Source organism: Sturnira hondurensis, unplaced genomic scaffold (genome assembly GCF_014824575.4).
Source record: "Sturnira hondurensis isolate 20B ecotype Veracruz unplaced genomic scaffold, ASM1482457v3 Scaffold0012533, whole genome shotgun sequence".
Lineage (NCBI taxonomy): Eukaryota > Metazoa > Chordata > Mammalia > Chiroptera > Phyllostomidae > Sturnira > Sturnira hondurensis.
Genome location: NW_028085164.1, coordinates 1564613 through 1585933, shown reverse-complemented (window position 1 = coordinate 1585933; position 21321 = coordinate 1564613).

The following is a 21321-nucleotide window of genomic DNA, read 5'->3' as shown; positions in this document are numbered from 1 at the left end:
GTTCTCTGATTCTTCTTTTATATGAGAAATTTCTTATTTCACCTTCCATTTTAATTTACAGCCTTGCTGGATAAAGTAGTCTTGGTTGTAGGCATTTGTTTTTCATCACTTGGAATAGTCCTTGCCATTCCCTTCTGGCTTAGAGCATTTCCATTGAAAAATCAGCTGTTATCCTTATTGGGGCTCCCTTATGTGTTACTTCTTGCTTCTTCTTTGCTGCCTTTAAGATGATCTCTTTTATTGTAATTTTGTCATTTTAATTTGTCACTTTAATTATGTGTCTTGGAGTAGACCTCTTTGGTTACTCTTGACTGGTACTATCTGTTTTTCCTGAATTTTTGTGACTTTTCTGTCATAAAATTAGGGAAGTTTTCCCTCATTACTTGTACAAACAGGTTTTCTATCACTTGCTCTTCTTCTTCTTCTGGTACCCCTATTATATGGATGTTATTATGTTTCATTTTCTCCTACACTTCTCTTAACACCTCTTTGTTCTTTCTGAGTCTTTTTTTTTCTTTCTTGCTCTTCCTGTGTGTTTTTTTTTCATCTTGTCCTGTAGCTAGCTCGCTGATTTAATCCTCTTCTTCATTTAGCCTGCTTTTGATTCCTTCTACTGTGTTCTTCAATTCAGAAATCACATTCTACATTTCTGCTTGGCTTTTGTTTGATAGTTTATATTTCCTTTTTCTTGTTGGAATAATTTGCAATGAGTTCAGTGTAGTTTCCCTGTGGCTTTTGATAATCCTCAGTGAGCTCATTGAGCTTCTTTATAGCCATTGCTTTCAACTCAATATCTGATAGTTTACTTGCCTGTATTTTATTTAGCATTCTTTCCGGGGCTTTTCCTTTCCTTTTATTTGGTGTTTGTTTCTTTTTTGCCATTGTTTGTGAGACTTTTTTGTTATCTTCTGCTTCTTAAATTGATCTGTTCTTACTTCTGGGATTGAGGTATGTGTTCTATGGTGGGAGACCTCTGAGATTCAGTGGTGCAGTTTTTGATCTCCTGAATTGGATGCTCTTGTGATGCATTTATGTTGGCTGTCTTGATGTATTTGGGTTTTGATCATTGTTGGTTCTTTCTTTGGTGTTCCTTCCCTCACCTGTGTGAAGGTTGCTCTACTCACCATGTCTTTTATGCTGTTTGGACAGTGCAGACCAGTTGTGTTATGAGGATTCTGTCTGAGGTTATGAAGATTCTCTCTTGCTCAGTTCAGTTTGTTCTGGGTAATTTCTCCACTATTCAGTTGTAATTACAAATTGGTCCTGGGTTGAAGTTAGCATGACTTCCACTCACTCCTCTGCTATCTTCCTTTACCTATTGGTGGTTCCTTTCTTGGTAGGTTCTCTCTTCCAGCAATTATATTAGTGTTCCCAGCCCCCACCTACTCTTATGTGATCATTTGGGAGAGGAAGGCAAAATGGACTAGGATAGTGGAAGTGTATTCTATGGGATTCAAATTACCAACACATAGAGAAGAGATAGGAGAGCCTTGGTGTAAGTATAGTGTTAACCATGATATTTCACCCAACTAGCCACTTTTTATAAAAGGTGAAAAGGAGATAAGACTTTTATTACAGCATAGAAATAATGTGATCTGAATCCAGGAAACAGAGCACTTGTGCTAAATTAGATGATGAGATATAGTGAGAGTAAAATATAGAGAATAGGTGTACTCTGAGAAAGAATAGAGTTAACCATAACAGTAATAAAGCTCTGGAAGGTAGTGAAATGTGCTAAGATCCAGGAGGGGTGCTATTTAGTATTTATAATTTTATGGGACAACAATTATTTATAATAATACTGGAACAACAATAATATGACAAGAACTATATGATCTGAATAACAAGAATAGGAAGTGCATGACCAAGAGTAGTGTGCTATTGGAACACCAGTAAAGTGAAAGAAGGAAAGTTAAAATACACTATAAAAGAGAGAACAAGGAAAACCAGTCAAACAATGAATGAAACAAAAAAATAAAATGAAGAAAACTAAACTGAAAAAAGAGAAATAAAAATATTAATAAAATAAAAGAAGTAAAATATTGAAGAAATAATAGTAATACAAATAAACAATGACATGCAAGTTCTCGGGAATAGCAAAGTGAAACTTGTCTGTTTCTCAGTTGTTGGGATTAACCTTCTGTTCCCTCTTTGGGTCTGTTTCTGGACTTTTCACAGGTCCAGGTCTTATTTTCTCACTTGGGGAGAAAAAAAAAAGGCACCTGGTGACTTTAATTCCACCAAGCGAGCTCTGCTGGTCTTCCTGGAGGTCACAGGCTGAGTGGGCTTGGGGTTTGTTATTCTCCCTTCCTATGGTCTTGTGAAGATGGGGGCCAGGTCTGGGCCACAATCTTCATAGTTCCCCAGCCTCCAGCCCAAGTCCTCTGTGCACTGCCAGGGCCCCACTTCTCATCCAGGTGAGGTCAGTGCCTTCAATTCAGCAGTTGTGCAATCCTTGAGGTGCACTAGTTAAGGGAAGCTCACACATCGCCTTCTTTCTCTTTGCTATCCTAGGTGCTAGGCACTCTCAAAGTCTCTTCAAGGTAGTGCAGCTCCCACATTGAGTTAAGTTGTTCTGTGGACTGCTAACTCCCTGAGCTCTGCTGCTCTCTTCTACAGGGGGTGTCTCCTATTTCCTCTTAGTGAGCCAGCTGACCTGTGTAGGAGCTGGGGCAGGGGCAGGGGTGTGGCGGTGGCCAATATGTATTGTTTTCTATCATATTAAATAAACATCACTTTTTAAATTTTCAGCAAATTTTAATAAATATAAAAAGCAACATTTCACTGAGATAGAGAAGAGATCAGTTAATTGATCAATCATGTAAATTGTAGATTATTTACCTTTGGAAAATATAGAATTGTGCTGATTCTGAGATTCCATTCAAATAATTTATTTGACTTATTTAATTTTTTCACGTACATCTGTCTTTTACTTTTTCTTTGTTTATTAGATTGATGTTTTAGCAGTTTTGGTATCAACACATATTGTTTCCTTTTATGTATTATATAACAGCTTTCTACATTTATATTTAATTCTAAATATTTTTCTCTGTTGATTATCTAACATTAAAATACCATTTTTCTCCCTTTATAAATTTTTATTATCAAAATCACTTTTTCCTAAATGTACAGTTTGATATCTGGAGAATAAGTATCACACATAAATGCAAGGGTATTATTGTTGTATCAACTTTACATTTCCCTTTGCCTATTTTTTTTCAGTTACTTCTTTTTACTATATAAACTTCCTCTATTGTATTTACTTGTGTATGCTAAATCTATTGTGATTTGAGTTTATATTTTAATGATGTTTCTTTTGAGATATGCAAACCAGCAATCTGAAACTTCTGATAATATATTTATACTAGATAAGAATATTCTAGAATATTCCACAGAATATGATCCTGAGCATTTTCACTGAAACTGGCCATACCAAACAAAACCAACCTAAAATTTTAATATTACACTTTACTAATGTTGTTTATTTGCCATAGTATTTGGGGGTATTAGAATTTAGCAACTCTGCAATTCACATGAAATATTAGTTTACATATTTCCCCTAGTCTTTGTTTTTTTTTAATTTTTTAATTACAATTTCACTCAACCTTATTCTGTATTAGTTTAAGATGCACAGCAAAGTGGATAGAAAATCAAGTAACTTAGAGTCATTAAGGAGTATAAATTGGTAGCTACAAAATCATCACAGAGATAGAGATTATAATACAGGAAATATAATCTATAATATCATGATAACTATGTATGGTTTCAGGGAGTACTTGAAAATTGGGGGAACATTCTCTCTTTGTTTTATAGTGGTATACTTTCTAGTTCATAAAGAAACAGTGCCTTTTTTTTCTCTGGATTTAAACCATATTTAGGAACTTCTTTTGATAATATTGTTCTTCATAACTTTGAAAGCAAAGTTAAATCATTTTTTAAGTATTCAGTATTTGTTTGGATGACCATAGAATTATTTGGTTACTTTGAACAAGTGATTTTAATTTAGAATATGTATAAGATTACACAGAAACTCTGAAAATTTTCCCCTGTTAAAGGTCAGCAAAAAATAAGAATATGGATAAAATAGATTATGAATCCCTTATGCTCTATCAATGTCTTCTGACACTAAAATTAGATTCCTCAGTTTCTCTATAATTTTTTGTTATAATTGCTTAAATTTCAGCAAAGATATCTTATAGATAGAAATACAGTTGTATGTGGATTTCTAAATGGTTTATCTCCATGTGGTGATTAAGAACTGTGGTACTGAAGAACTGAACATTTTGTGTAAAAGAAGCATACATAACTATGGCTTAGTCACAAGTGTTTCCAAGCAACAAAATCAAGTGGTGAGACTGTAACAGTCTTATAAAAACTCTCTGTTAGTCACAAACCCCAACTGGCTTTTGATTTTATGCTTTTGGTGATTACACGTGTTATTCTTAATGACTCATTTTATCATTTACATATATAATTTTGATGATATCCACTGATTCTTAAAGAAAATATAAATACTTTATTTGCATTAATATATATTCTCCTTCTCCCAAAATCTGATATTTTTAAAACATATTTGTATAGCCTATCGCTAACTTTTATAATTAAAAATATTTATCAAGCATTTTAACACAGTAATTTTTGTTATGGTGAAGCAAATTGATTAGTTGATTTATATTTCAATTCCCTTCTCTTCAAAATTGCTTTCGCAATGCAATTTTAAAAATGTTATTTAAGAAGTATGGATTGGGACAATTTGAAACAATTTCTTCATGGTAATAATATTTTTCTCTATGAAATTCCACTCTGATTCCTTTTCCCCTTTATTTATTTGTTTGTTTGTTTGTCTACTTATTGGTGTAGCATTGCTAATAAAATTATATAGTTGTCAGTTGTAGAATTCCATAATACATCACCAGTATTATAAATGTCTCCTGTATTTCCTGACCTTCTTTCTCTCTAGTAAACATCATACTATTGTTTGTCTTTGTTTTTTTTCCTTAATCCCATAATATTTTTTCACCTAGCACCCCAACTCTCCCCCTACTGACAGTTGTTAATCTGTTCTCTGTATCTATGAGTCTATTTTGTTTGTTTATCTTATTTATTAGATTCCACATGTAAGTAAAAATTCATATGGTATCTGTCTTTCTCTAACTGGCTGATTTCACTTAGCATAATAATCTCCAGGTCCTTCCATGATATTGCAAGAGATAAGACTTCCTTCTTTTTAAGGTAAAATACTATTGCATTGTGTAAATTCACCGCAGCTTTTTTATCCACTCATCTACTTCTGGGCACTTGGGCTGCTTCAAAATCTTTTTATTTTTTAAGATTTTATTTATTTATTCATTTGTCTGTTTGTTTGTTTGTTTTAGAGAGAAGGAAATGAGGGAAGAAAGGAAAAGAAAGATCTATGTGCAAGAGATACACATACTGGTTGCCTCTCACATGCCCCCAACTGGGAAACTGGCCCACAACCCAGGCATGTGCTCTGTCCACAGGACAACACTCAATCCACTAAGCCACATCAGCCAAGACCCAAATCTTGATAATATTATCATAAATAATGCTGCAATAAACATAGTGGTGCATATATTCTTTCAAATCAGTGTTTCAGGTTTCAATAATATATTACCAGATATGGGAATAAAGCAGCTCCATTTATAGTTTTTGAGTTAACTCTATATTTCTTCCCACAGTGGCTACACCAGTCTACCTTCCAACCAACAAGACAATGGTTCCTCTCACTCCACACCTTCACCAGCATTGTTTATGAATTTATTAATGATATTCATTCTGACGAGTTTAAGATGATATCTCATAGTGGTTTTAGTTTGCATTTCTCTGATGATTAGTGATGTTGAAATTTTTTTTATATGTCTGGCAATCTGCATGTTCTCTTTGAAGAAGTGTCTTTTCAGGTCTTATGTTCTCCCTTCAGTGTACTGTCTTTTTATTTTGTTCACAGTTTCCTTCACTGTGCAAAAACTTTTTAGTTTGCTGTAGTCCCATTTGTTTATTATTTCTTTTGCTTACCATGTCTGATGAGATATATCAGAAAATATTGTTACAAATAATGTCTGAGATTTTACTGTCTATGTTTTCTTCTAGGATTTTTGTGGTTGTGTTATCATATTTATGTCTCTAATATTTTTATTCATTCTTGATTGTTTTATAAAGAGGTGATCTGGTTTCATTTTCCAGCATATATATATATATATACACACACATATATATGTGTGTGTGTGTGTGTGTCCAATTTTCCCAACACAATTTATTGAATAAACTATCTGTAATCCATCATATGTGCTTGCTTCCTCTGTCAAATAATGGACTATAATGGTGTCAGTGTATTTCTGGGCTCTCAGTTCTGTTCTATTGATCTATATGTCTGCTTTCCTGCCAGCACCATACTGTTTTGATTACTATGGCCTTGTAATATAATTTGATATTAGGTAACATGATTCTTCCAACTTTGTTCTTCTTTTTCAGAATCACTCTTTCTCTTTAGGGATTTTTGTGGTTACATATAAATTTTTGAAATATTTCTTCTACTTCTCTGAAATGCACCATTGCTATCTTGATAAAAATTGCATAAAATCTATACATTGTTTTGGGTAGTACACACATTTTGATTATGTTAATTTTTCCTATCCATGAACATGATATGTACTTCCACTTATTTGTATCTTCTTCAATATCTTTCTTCAGTGACTCATAATTTTCCAATTACAGGTCTTTTACATCTTTGGTTAGGTTTATTGCTAAGTATTTTGCTGTTTTTGAAGCAATGGTGAATGGAATTCTTTTCCTATTTCCCTTGCTTTTAGGGGTGTTTTTTTTTGGCATATGAAAGTGCAACTGATTTCTGGATATTAATTTTGTACTCTGCTGCATTGCTGAATCTATTTACCAGTTCCAGTAGTTCCTTGGTGGAATCATTGGGGTTCTCTATGTATAGTAATCATGTCATTCACAAATAATCACAGTTTTATAACTTTCTTTCCAATTTGGATGCCTTTTATTTCTGATTCTCATCTGTTTGCTATGGCTAGGACTTCCAGTACTATGCTGAATGAGAGAGGTGAAAACAGATATCCCTGTCATGTTCCCAAACTTAAGAAGAATGCTTGTAGCTTTTGCCCATTGAGTATGATGCTGGCAGTGGGTTTGTCATATATGGCCTTTGTTATGTTTAGGTATGTTCCTTCTACTCCCACTTTGCTGAAAATTTTTATCAGAAATAGATGCTAAATTTTATCAATTTTTATTCATATCTATTGATATCATCATATGGGTTATATCTTTCATTTTTATGTGGTATATCACATTTATTGTTTTGCAAATGTACCCACTTTGTGTCCCCAGAAAAGAACCCTACTTGATCATGGTGTATGATCTTTTAATACAGTATTACTGCATTTAGTTTGCTAATATTTTGTTGAGGAATTTACCATCTATGTTCACTAGGGTATATTCACCTATAATTTCCTCTTTGTGTAATGTCTTCATCTAGGTTTGGAATTAGGATAATGTGGGCCTTGTAAAATGATCTTAGGAGTCCTCCCTCTTGAATTTTGTGGAAATGCAAATTAAATAGATAGAGAACCTGATGACTGCTCCAGGGCAAAGGGTTGGGGGTGGAGGAATTGAGCAAAAAAGAAAAATGATTCATGGACGTGGACAACAGTGCAGTGACTCTTGTGACAGGGGGAAGGTGTAAGTGGATGTGGAAGAAGATATGAGGTGAATAAAAGGTAATGGAAAAATATAATTAAAATAAAAGTAAAGACACGATTTGAAACACCCTCAAAGAAGACTTGTGGGTGGCAACAAGACTCATAAAGTCTTACTCAACATCATGTCTGTAAGGAAATGAAAATTAAACCCATATTATTATGAAACTACATGATCAGTGGAATTGTTAAAATTAAAAGACTATCCACAAATTAAAACAATCAGATGCTACTACAAGAATATATCAAACATTCATAACCCTGACAATACCAGTTGCTGGTGAGAATGTGTAGTGTCCTTGCTGTTGGAAATGCAAAATAGTACAGAAACTTTTGAAGGCAGTTTGGTCGTTTCCGGCAAAGCTAAATTTAGTCCAGTCATGCAATTAAGCAATCATGCTCCTAGGTACTTACTACTCAACTGCTTAAAAAATTTATGTCCATCTGCTGAACTTTACATCCCAGGAATATTTTTTATATTCAAAGATATTTATTGAGAACCTGTCATGTGCCAGGTCTTATTCTAGTTGCTAGAGATGGGAGAGTAAAAAAATAAGCAAATACATAGTTTAAACTGCAATGCAGCATAGGGAATACAGTGAATAATATTGTTCTTCCTATGTATGGTGCCAGATGGTACTTGAACTCTTGGGGTAAATAACTTTATAAATTATATAATTGTCTAACCACTATACTATATACCTAAAGCTAACATAATATCAAATATAAACTGTAATTTTAAAATAAAATTAAGAAAATATTATGTCTATAAAATATGCAACTTGCACATGAAAGTTTATAGCAGTTTTATTTATAATTGTCCCAACTTATAAGAAACTAAGCTGGCCTTTAATAGATATGGATAAAAAATGTGTTTCAAAAAAGTAGGAAAAATGAGTAACACCCATACAGTGGACCACTATCCAACAATAAAAATTATTGACTTGTGCATTAACAGAGAGTAATTTTAAAAGTATTTATCTAAGCCAGTGATTTTTAATGCTTTTCATCCTGTAGCACACATAAACTAATTACTAAATTTTTGTGGCACACCAAAAAAAAACCACATATTTTTTGACAATCTGACAAAAGTAGATAAAATTTTGACTTATTCACACCAGACAACTGTTGTTACATTGGCTATTGTTATTTTTTTTTATTTGACAATAAGGAAAAAGAGGTCCATGCCCCTGACTAAACAGTTGGTTTTTGAATGTTTTAAAAATTGTAGCACACCAGTTGAAAATCACTGCTATACATAAAAGAACCAACATTGAAGAAGCCACATACAATATGATTCAATTCATAAAGTATTCTAGTAAAAGCAAAATTCTAGAGATAGAAAAAGATAATTTTTCACAGATGTTTAGAAAAAGGGGAGTGTTTGACTTGGGGAAACATAGAAGATTTGGAAGGTAGTAAAAATAACTGATATGGTAAATTATGGTATGTAGATTTCTGATGCTATGCATTTATCAAAACAGAGTGTGTTGCACAAAAAGTAAATCTTAATAAGTGCTAATATTTTTTAAAATAGAAATTCAGGGGATTTCAGGATATTTTGCAGATCATAACAAATTATTTAAATGAATTATAAATATACGACATAATGTCACTACAGGGGATGATGGAAAAAGTTGTGTAACTGTACATAGGTCTATACTCTACTTGGTAAAGTAGTTTCTTATGGGGATGAAGGTTAACAATTCTGAGGCCAATATGCATGCATACTGAGACTTCACAAATAATACCTGGATGTCAAATGGTGGGAAAAAAGATTCTTAGTTTCAACAGTGAGAGATTATATATAAGCAAGGGGGAAGACTAAAATAAATTATATGGTATTGTTTTAGATTTAGGACTTATAGTTGGCTTAATATAAGTGTGGATATGGATATATTAATTTAAAATTATTATGTGAGTATACATAAGTCAATATAGATACATGACCTACTGAGAGTTCCTACAAGCAATAACCTTCTAGTAGCAACCATGCACTCAGATCTTGGTTTATAATGTATTTATCCAATAAATGAAATCAGGCTGCAGGGAGAAATAGCCAATTCAAAAGCTGAAGCTGGTAGTATACAAAATGAGTCTTGAGCATCCTGTAGTTCCAAAATGAAGTGAAGTGTTTAAACAAACAAGATAAAGCCTTTTCATAAACAACACAGGGGCTAATCTGAAGTAGCTTCCAATGGCCAAAGGTAGAACAATTTCAGCAGCAAAATTATTAATGTAAAATTGAATTACAACACAAAAGAGAAAACAAATGCCCACAAGACTACATTGGTATAAATAAGTAATTAAATAAATAATAAAGAAGAATTTAATCTATGCAAATAATTTATATAGATACTCCATCTCAAGAAGGTGGAGCTTAATTCTCAACCCTTTAAGTGTATGTTGTGCTTAGTGTCTTGCTTACAAAGTAAGGAAAGGAAGGATGGTGACTTTACAGTGGAGTAACCCAGCAATGACTACCTCAGCCAGGCAATCAAAGTTAATACAATCAGTAATGCATCATGCTGATAGGATATAATCTTGATATGTTGTATTGAGAATGACAGTTCACCTCTGTGAGATTCCTCCCTCAAATCCATAACCCAGTGGACCACAAGGAAAACATCAGACAAACCAAAATCAAAAGGTATTCTACAAAATATATGGCTGGTACTCTGAGAAGCTGCCACAGAACAGAGAAAGATAAGGATACAAGATGCCCAAGTCCAGTGTGGAATGCTGAATGGGTATCCTAAAAAAAATAATAATAATAATATAAAAGATAAAACTAGTAAAATCTGAATAAGTGGTAGTTAGTTTATAGTTATCTACTGATATCGTTCTTTGGTTATGACAAATGTATCATAGAGAGAAAATATGGAAGTTTCATACACTGGTGGTGAAAGTATAACATGGTACAACCAGTTGGGAAAAATAGTTTGAATGTTTTTAAAAGTTGAACTGAAACATTCTAAATCAAATAGCTACACAGATTCTAGGTAAAGTGTACACTCCCACAAAATATTGTACATAAATGTTCATAGCAGCTTTATTTATTTATAATAGTAAAAAATAAAAACAATCAAAATGTCCATAAACAAATATGTGAATAATTATGTTACATCCACAAAATGAAAAACTCCCAGTAATAAAAAGAAATTAAATATGTTTTATTGATATACATAGAATATGCATGAATCTTACAATTTGTGCTTAATGAAAGAAGCCAGAAAAAAAGAATGCATATTATATAATTTTATTTGTATAAATAAAAATTATACAAATAAAATGTATACAAATGTAATGCAACAAATGTAATGCAACTGTGCAAAAGTACATTGTGGTTGCCTGGGGCCAGAGGTGAGTGATGGGAGAGTAGGGATAAATTACAAAGGCCACATGGAAATATATGGACATGATAGATATGTTCATCATCTTAATCATGGTGATGTTTTCATGGGTGTATAGATATCTCAAAATTCATCAACTTGTACACTTTAAATAGGAGCAACTAATTATGCCAATTATACCTCAATAAAGTTGTTAAAAAGTAATTTTAGGTGACTCTCTACCATAGTTTCTGGGACAATTTTCCCAAGCCCAAGAGACAAAAGATTTTTTCTCCTTAAAAGTTATGAGCCTCTTCCCCATGGTCTCTCAGAATAACTGACATGGGAAATTTGATTTGCTTCAAGGAAAACCCTGCCATCACCTACAGAGATATGCTCTGTTCCTTTGCCCCTCAAAATAAAATCAAACAATAATTCAACATCAGAATATTCTCTTAATATCTTGGTTATTCATTTTTAAGACCCTACATGAAGCATCAAAAAGAATAGTCTGAGATCAGCACAATGCATTTTTTTAAAGATTTTTATTTATTTATCTTTAGAGGGGAAGGGAAGGAGAGAGGGAGAGAAACATCAATGTATGGTTGCCTTTCGGGCATCCCCTGCTGGGAGTTGGCATGCAGGGAACTGGCCTGCAACCCAGGCATGTGCCCTGACTGAGAATCGAACCGCGATCAATCGTCTGAGTCACAGGCCCGCGCTCAATACACTGAGCTACACCAGCCAGGGCAGCACAATGCATTTTTTATCTCTTCTTCCACCCAAAGCTTTAAAAAAAATTTAAATTATTACTTTAACTAGTGACCTACTTACACATATAATCTAAATCTATAAATATAATGTCAATTCATATAAATTTTGACTATCAGCTTCAATATTTCTATTTCAGTTATATTTTATTATAGCCATTGTCTCAAATTTAATACTTTATAAACATCTTGTTGTTAATAAATCTTACTGTATTTCACTCAAAATATTTATTGCTCTTTTGTTAACTTGAAAGCAACTTTCTCAATGTGTCAGCTGATGTGAAAAAGCACTTTATTTGATATTGCTAAATGGACATTTATTTATGTATAATTTCTGCTAGAAATTTGTTCTCTAGCTTCTCCAAATCCAAAAATTATTATTTTTTAAATTAAGTATAGTTGTATACAAAAAGTATGTTAATTTCATGTGTACAATATAGTCATTTGATATTTATATACCTTACATTGTGATCACCATACTAATTTTAGTAATCATCTGTCACTGTGCAAACTTATCACAGTGTTATTGACTGTCGTTCCCCACTTTCACTCATACCCTCACCCTCCTCTCCATAAATCATCTGCTTGATCTCCATTTTCATGAGTCTGTTTTTATTTTGTTCTGTTTGTTCATTTTTTTTGTCTTGTCTTGTCTTTAGATTCCACTTATAAATGAAACCTGGGTGTTCATTAATAGAAATAAGGGGGATGTGATATATATTTACAATAAAATATTACATGGCAATAAAAATGATTGCAATCTTGACGTTTTCAACAACCTTGGAGGACCTAGAGTATGCTATGCTATGTGAAATAAGCCAGACAGAGAAATACAGATATTGTTTGGTTGTACTTATATGCACAACAAAAGTTTTGATTGAAAGAATAGTTTCACCAGGGAAATGAACATTCTCTTCTCATACCTTGGAAGGTAGCATAAAATAAATTGATTCATCCTTGGCCATTTACATATTTGTTAAAACTTTTAATCTTGGGGTTTAGCATTCATTTATTGTGCAGCATTCAGTGGCTGAGATAGTCTGTCACGAAAAAGCAGGTGTTACCAAAGACAACATCTGAAGCACATTATTCCTGCTGCATGACCTTGACTGTGGCTCCACCTCTCCATCATGTTTTTTGTTCATAAGTATTTGTCATCTATTTTCCTCTATCTTCTTCCAAAAAATTATAGTTTAGCTTTAATTAATTCCACAGTATCTGTTAAATGCAATTTGAATCTTGAATGACATATATATGTATAGGTTCACATCCTTGTTTGTATGTTAATGGACATAACGTGTTTTTAGTTGGGTCCTGATAGGTACCTGCTCCACATTTTCAGAGGTACATGGTAGTAGAGAGAAAATTGCTCTGAGAGTCAGGGAACATCAAATTGCTTGTGTAGTAGTCAAGAGCATGGACTTTGAAGTCAAATTTCGGAGTCTATATTTCTGCTCCATTATTATGTAAGACTTGGAGAAAGTTACTTATCTCAGCCCCAATTTCTGCATAAATAAATTAGGGATAGTAATGGTTCCACCCTTGCAGAGTTAACTTAGGATGAAAAACTAACCAAATCTTCCATATAGTAATTGGTATGGCTAGAAATTGAGTCCAGGTTTGTCTGATTTTAAATATTGAGATTCCTTTTATCATTGCATGACTCCTAAAGGTGATCCATGTTTTAGAGATCTGGTTATATGTTAAAAATGAAGCCCTCTTTAGTAACCTTTGTCATTATTAGAATAAATTGATCAATTTTAATACAGAAAATAATTTTCCAAATCTATGTATGTAAGAGTCTTTCATTCTGTATCTCTGTATGTGACTTCATATCGAAAGGAGAAAGCGGGATTAGGGAATCTTTAGAAAGGCAATAAGTACAACATAAAAAACGATAATCAGAGTAAGTTTAGCAAATAGAAAAAGCTCTTTGATGACTGGCTCTATGACACCCAAATGAAGATGAAGAATCCCTGCTTGATATTTGCATAACAAAATGTTTTCAGAAAGTTAAGGGCTACTCAACAACTAATAAACCTCAAGTCATAGTAATATGAGGAAAAAAGCTAAAAATGGACTCATGGTTTACTCATGGAAGGAGTACTGCAAGTCATTTTTACAAGTATTTCAATGATTTTTTTTTCTGCATAGTATTGTCCAAACTATTGTCTTATATATCTCTGATACTGTAAAAAAATGACTTATAACCTTATGAATCAGTAGCAGTCTTAATTCTTCAAAGTTACAAAAGTTATGTATAACTTCTAAAGGGATTTGCTAAATGTAGGTGCCACCAGTTATTATTTGTATATGATGTTCACATAGGTATTAAATATTTCAGTATTTCAATTTCTTCATCTGTAAAATGTAATAATGCCTAATTATAATTACAAGTATAGGTAATAATAATGCCCAATTCAGAAAATGACTCTGAGGAGTAAACAAGTCAAATAAAGTAAAATGATTATAGAGATGTCTAACATATAGTAAAGCCTAAAATAATATTTCTAACATTATGCTTAATTCAATAATGTTGACAATATCAAGTTACTATTATTATTATTGCTGTTAGTATGAGAAATGGGTGACAACTATAAAGATGTTGCCTCTGTACTCCTGAAATAGCATGTAAAGAGTCTGATGAAAACATCTCCCAGAGAATAAGAAAGAATCAGAATGCTATAATAAATTGCTGAATTATTGACTGATTCTTGAATAAAAAGTAAATGAAGTTGCCTGAAGCATCTGTATGATTCATACTCTAATGAGGATCATGGACAATGAATAAGCAATGAGCTTATGAAGCCATACTAGAAAGTTCCACAAAAAGGTTATTGCTCTATGGTATAACTTTTGTCAGTTGTTTTAAATCTGTGCAAACTAAGTTTCTTGGATATGTATATATGAGGTATGTCAGGAAAAAGCCTAGCCTTTGTTAATACAATGAGAATGGTCTGTGTGGCATCGATGTAACCTGGCAGCCAAGGAAAGTGGACTAGAATGTACTGTACATGTGTGAACAATGACAACTTCACTGTAGTAGTCAGTGGGGGCTATAGATGCCATTGAGTGAGCATCTGTATTATGTGGCTGTCACATTAGAAATGACTGAGTGAATAAAGCAACAAATCTGCATCAAATTTTGCACTAAGTTTGATGATTCTATCATGGAAACTATTCAAATGATTCAGAAAGATTTCAGGCATGGTGCAGTGAGTACAGCACAAATAAAGTGTAGCATAAATGCTTCAAAGATGTTTGAGAATCTGTTTAAAGTGATCCATGTTCTAGAAGACTTGCAACAGAGAACCTGAGAATGTTGAATGTGTGTGGGATGGGATCAACAAAGATAGACAAATGACATAGTGAGAACTGGAAGCTGATCTTCAGATTCCCAAAACTACTGTGTTCAAGATTTTGACATAGGTTATTGACATGAAATGTGTCATGTAAAACTCATTGTATGGCTTCTGCTTCCATAGCAGAAGGAGCATCATGCTTCAGTTACTAATGATGCTGTGAGAATTGTATGAGACCCCAAGGTGCCTACTTTGAACGGCACTGAGGCACCATTGTCCTATGTACAGTTTTTCTTGTATCTTGTATCTTCAATGTCTCTATTTTTCATATTACATGGCTGTATACTTTCTAGACAGACCTTATTGTATGTATGCCTGTATAATACACAAACATTATAGCAGGTGACAACCCCCATTAAGAAATATGGTGATTTTCAGAAGTCAATTAAAAATGACAATCCATGGAAGATATATCCCTTAGGAAAAGATGCTGTTTAGAAGGAGAAAAATTAATCTCTCTCACCAAGGCTATAGATTCGGGTTTCTTATACATTGCATTTTCAGGATATAAAATGTATCTAATTTTGTTGTTTAATAAAAAAGCAATAGGATAAAAACTTAGAAATCACAAGTTATCCTTGAAATGAGGATAACTAATTTCTGATTTTTCAAAATCAATATTAACAGTAAAAATACCTAATCATTTACTATCAGTGGTTTAGATTAATGTGAATCTCCTAAACCTAAATTATGATGGGTAGAATTACAATAAGCTTATTCCTTCCTTCCTGTTTTGTAGATGTGATATTAGTATTTAGACATAATAGCTATTTCATTACAATGATGGTTATTTTATAAAGCTATTAACTTTGTTAAAATTTTGCCAGCTCTTTAAAAATCTGAATATGTTCTGTTAAAACTATTGAACAAATAAAAATTGCTTCTCTAGCATGATTAGTAAATATGAATTTCACAGTTAAATACCTAAAATAATTATTACATCCAATGGTCATGAGGGACATGTTTTCAAGAGTATACTAATTAAACTACATCCTTCAGATGACATGTTTCTACACTACTAGCAATGAACCATATCTGACTGGTCATTAAGTAATTAGGAATGCTAATGTAAACAAAGTATATTTAAATGAGGCTTCAGAGTAGACATGAGTCATATATTTTATCTTTTGGTCTGAGCTGTACACAGATCAATCAAATAAAACAACCAAGCAAAAAGTACCTAAAGGTGGTTCCATCTCTTATTTGCCACTAAATAGAGTCTGTTATTTTAAGCAGCGTCATATTTTAAGTTTAACTGACAGTATAAATGATTTATAAACAGCTTGAGAAAAAATGGCTTAGACTATGATCCTACGTTTTTCTATGCCTATTGTAATTTATATTTCTCTGTGTCTATGTGTGTGAGAGAGGGAGAGAGACAGACAGAATCTAGTTTCTATAAAATAGCAAAGATGAGAGGTCCTAGAATGTACAAAGTCATAAATACGGTGAGATAGGAATTAAGAAATAAGTGACATTGGACCCAAAAAATAAAGGAATACTGACTAAAGGCTAAAAAAAAGAAGCAATTAGAAAAAATTAGAAAAATGAAAAATATGTTTGAAGTTATCTTTAAAACACTACATAATAACAAATCAGAACTAGAATCCTTCAGGATGCTATATTCTTTAAATTTGGAATATGCGTTTAGAATTTTTAATATTTATTTTTAATAAATGTTAAATTTATTAAAGATAATTTCTTTAATGAAATTATATAGGTTTCAGATGTATATTCTATATTACATATTTGTCAGGGTAGTATAAGTAAGACAAGAAATATCAAGTGTCAGAGAGAATGTGCAGAAAAAAAGAATCCACGTGTACTGGCGGTGGCAATGGATAGTGATACAGCCACTATGAAAAACAGTATGGAGAGGATCCAAGATGGTGGAAGAATGAATAGAAGTCACACTAACCTTCTCCTAGGCCCAATCTGGAATTAAAAATAAATTGTGGAAAAATCACTCAGAACAAACAACTAAACAATAGTGAAAGAGAAGCCTTATAACCACAGGCACAGAAGAATCAGTTTCAGCACAGTGTGACTGGTTGAGAATACAGCAGAGACAGAAGAAGGCTCATTCATTGGGTGACTATAGGTTACAACCGAAGTGCTGGAGGAATTTTTAAGCAGGTGATTGGGTCCTCCTGAGAAGTGTGTGGTCTAAACCCTAAACTGGGTTCCCCAGCCTAGAGAACTAGAGCCCCAAAAGTACACAGTTAGCATCCAGCTGCAAAAAGCAACATGGTTTCTCTCTGCCATAGATGAACAGCTAGAGATGCAAAGAGTGATTTAAAGGGCCAATGCATAAATTTTCATTTGAAGCTATTTACCATGGGCTCTGGCAGAGGGGTGGGGGCAGAGTGGACTAGAGATGCTTGGGGAGACATGGGGCACAGAGGCTTTGGGAGAGAACTGAGAGAGTATCTTCCAAGGTCCTTGTGCTGAGTCATTCTCTATACTGCAACAGCCATCTTGCTCCGGCAGACCTGTGGCATCAGCGGAGAAACAATAGCCTGGACCCCAGGAGGGATTCTTCCTGGCCCTGTGGTTCTTAAGCTTGACTGCTAAAAGCACAGTGACTAGACTAAAGACTGAAGTAGTCAGCCACAGATAGCAGATTACTGGTAGTCTCAAACAGGCAGCCTAAGGTGAGATGGAGTCACCATTTGACATCACCAGAGGCCGATCTGGAAAGAAAAGGCAGTGGTAAATACTAGATGCCATTGAGACAAAATCCACCATGGCCTTCTCCATGATTTGTGCCATTTTCCTTCTTGCATAGCTTTTAAACATTCATTTCTTGTCCTTCAAGTTTTTACACATTGACTCACTATATTTTATATTATAGTTTATTTCAATTCCCATATTTTGCCCCTCCCTTCTCTCACCCCATTTTACCTTCTTCTTTCCTCTTTTATTTATGTTTTGAATTTTGTTTTTTTCCCTTTCTACAACCTGTTTCCATTCTGCATTCTTAATATTTCTTGCCTATTCAGCCTCTCAAAAACAATTTTTCTGTCAATGGTCATCTCACATTATTTTTGTCACTCGCTTTTTTTTAGATTTTATTTATTTACCTTTAGAGGGGAAGGGAAGGCAAGAGGGAGAGAAATATCAATGTGTGGTTGCCTCTCATGCATCCCCTGCTGGGAACCAGCCTGCAACCCAGGCATCTTCCCTGAGTGGGAATCAAACTGCAATCCTTTGGTTCACAGGCCCATGCTCAATCGACTGAGCTACACCAGCCAGGGCTGCCACTCTTGAAATAACTGAGTTCTCTCTCTACCTTTAGCAATCTTTGCTCATTGTTTGTGGATAGTGTAGTTTTTGCAGTTTTTGAAATTTATCTCCACATCTTCACCAATTTTGTATTTCAAATCTCAAAAGTTACAGGCCCCTTCTCCTACTGTCTTAGCCTGATTTTTTCCCCTCTTTTTCTCTTCACCCTGTCCTTTTATCCTTTTTTTGTTCTTTCTTTTATTTTCTGTCTCAAATTGTAATTTTCCCCATCTCAACCTGTTTTTTTCCTCACTGTTAGTATTCCCTCTTCCTCTATCATCACAAAATCACTTTCTTTCCGGACTTCCGCCAAGATGGAGGCATAGGTGGAAACACTGTGCCTTCTCCCACAACCAAGTTTGAATACAACAAAGGTTTGGAGAAACAAAGACACAACCAAAAGACAGAAAATTGAATTATACGGAAGTCCGACTACATCTAACCATTCAACAGGACGGTAAGAGGGGCAAAGCCAGCAGCTAGCAGGGTCGGGCAGGACAGGGCCCCCAGCCCAGGCGCGAAGGCAGACGGGAACCAGTTGGGGTGCGGGGCAGACCACGGGCGCATATTCCCGCACAGTGAGACAGACCACGCAGGCCCCAGGGGGCGAGGGCTGACGGCGGTGGCACACTCGCGTGCAGTGGGATGAAACGCGTGGGCCCGGTGACAGCAGCAACTGCGGCGCCAGGGAGGGCCATGGCGGCAGGCGGCAGACAGGACGCCATAGTCCCTCTTTGACCCCGCCCCCACATTCAACGTCACAACCCAGCGACTTAGTTGCCCTGTTCTAGTAAACACTTTAGGGCTCTGACCCTGCTATGGAACAGGCATGAACAACCCGAAAGATGGCACAAGAAGAACTCAAAGTCCCAGAGCCAGTAACTCTAAGCAACCAAGAAATTGCCAGCCTCTCAGAAGCACAATTCAAGACACTATTTATCAGGATGCACACAGAACTGGTAGATTATAGTCACAAATTAGAGGAACAAAGTCACAAATTAGAGGAACATATGAAGGCTAAACTAATTGAAATGAAGGGAGATGTCCAGGAAACCAATAGTGATGGAAAGGAAACGGGAACACAAATCAATGGAATGGACCAGAAGGAAGAACAAAACATCCCACCAGAAAGGAATGAAGAAATGAGAATTCAAAAAAATGAGGAGAGGCTTAGGAACCTCCAGGACATCTTTAAATGTTCCAATATCCGAATTATAGGGGTACCAGAAGGGGGAAAGAAAGAGACCCAAGTGGAAAACTTATTTGAACAAATAATAAAGGAGAACTTCCCCAGTCTGGCAAAGGAAATAGACTTCCAGGAAATCCAGGAAGCTCAGAGAGTCCCAAAGAAGTTGGACCCAAGAAGGAACACACCAAGGCACATCATAATTACATTAGCCAAGATTAAAATGAAGGAGAGAATCCTAGAAGCAGCAAGGGATAAGGGGACAGTCACCTACAAAGGAGTTACCTCTTGTATTCGAATGGCGAGAAACCAAATGTCCAGGCACTTAGAGCTCGTGATGTTATTTATTGGCCAAAAGCTTTACCTGCGCAGGGGCGAACTTCCCCAACTGTGACCAGAGTCACGTAGCTCCTCAGAGCTGCAATATGGAAGTCGCGCCTGGCTTATAGACTACAGGGGTTTTATAGAGTGCAGCAAGCAAGCAGTATCCAGAAGCAGATGTGGCTGTTAGCAATCGGTGCAATTGAACACAGCTTTTTCTTTTGAATGGCGGGGTTACTCGTTGGCAGGCAGATTCTGGCGGTCTGCCTTGCTCCACATATTTACCTTATTTGGCTATTTACTTGGCTAACCACTTACCCTATCTTCCTGAAACATTCTGGGGGCGGGGAGTACAGCCTTAAGCAATAACATCCTGCTTTACATCTTGTTGCATTTTCCATTTTGTCGTAACCTTACATTCCCCCCTTCTCAAGGTTATTAGTCAAACCATTGACTGTTCTTCTTGGGGTAGTATTGTATAAGGTTGGGACAGGACCATAAGTTTGACCCCATCTATCCTATCTTTGATAATGACTGGTCCTAGGGTTAGGGTCAGCAGGAGGAGTAAGAGGGGACCTACTAAGGCCGACACTAAGGTGGTAAGCCAAGGTGAAGTTCTAAACAGTGAAGCAAACCAATTGGGGCTGTCTGGTTCACTTTCTCTTTCTCTAAGTCTTTTGGTGAGTGTTTTTATGCTTTCCCTTATGACGCCAGAGTGGTTTGCATAAAAACAGCATTCTTCCCCTAGGGCGGCGCATAAACCCCCTTGTTTGAGGAATAATAAATCTAGGCCTCGTCTATTTTGCAAAGCTACTTCTGCCAAGGAATCAACTTGTCTTTCTAAGTACACTACTTGGTCTTGGAGTAAGGATATGTCCCTAGAAAAAGTCTGAGATAGGAGTTTTCCTTGGGTGCAAATGAACCATACTCCTTCAGGTGCTTGGGGAAACCTAGGTTCTTTGGTTTTGTTAATATTTACAGGCACTTGGTCAAGGCAGTAACTGCTGTAGTCTGAAGAAGTTAGGTTATAGCCCTCCAGGAGGTAACAGGTTCCGTTCCCGTGAAACTCGGCAAGGGTGAGTGACCCGTCTGCCTCGCAATTTTCCATGGTTGACACGGGGACGGAATCCAAAATTAGTCCTGAGGTATTGGCTCCTATTCCTACGTAAAATGGGGGTCTTGGGCTTAAGCATAACCAACATGACTCGGTAATCTCGGGTTGAGTATCATTGAAGAAAGGGAAAATCTTATCTAGCAAGTCTAAAGCTGATTCCCCTCGGTTGTGGGTCCCCTCTGGAGGATGGTGGGGAGTCAAAACTGAGATCCCTT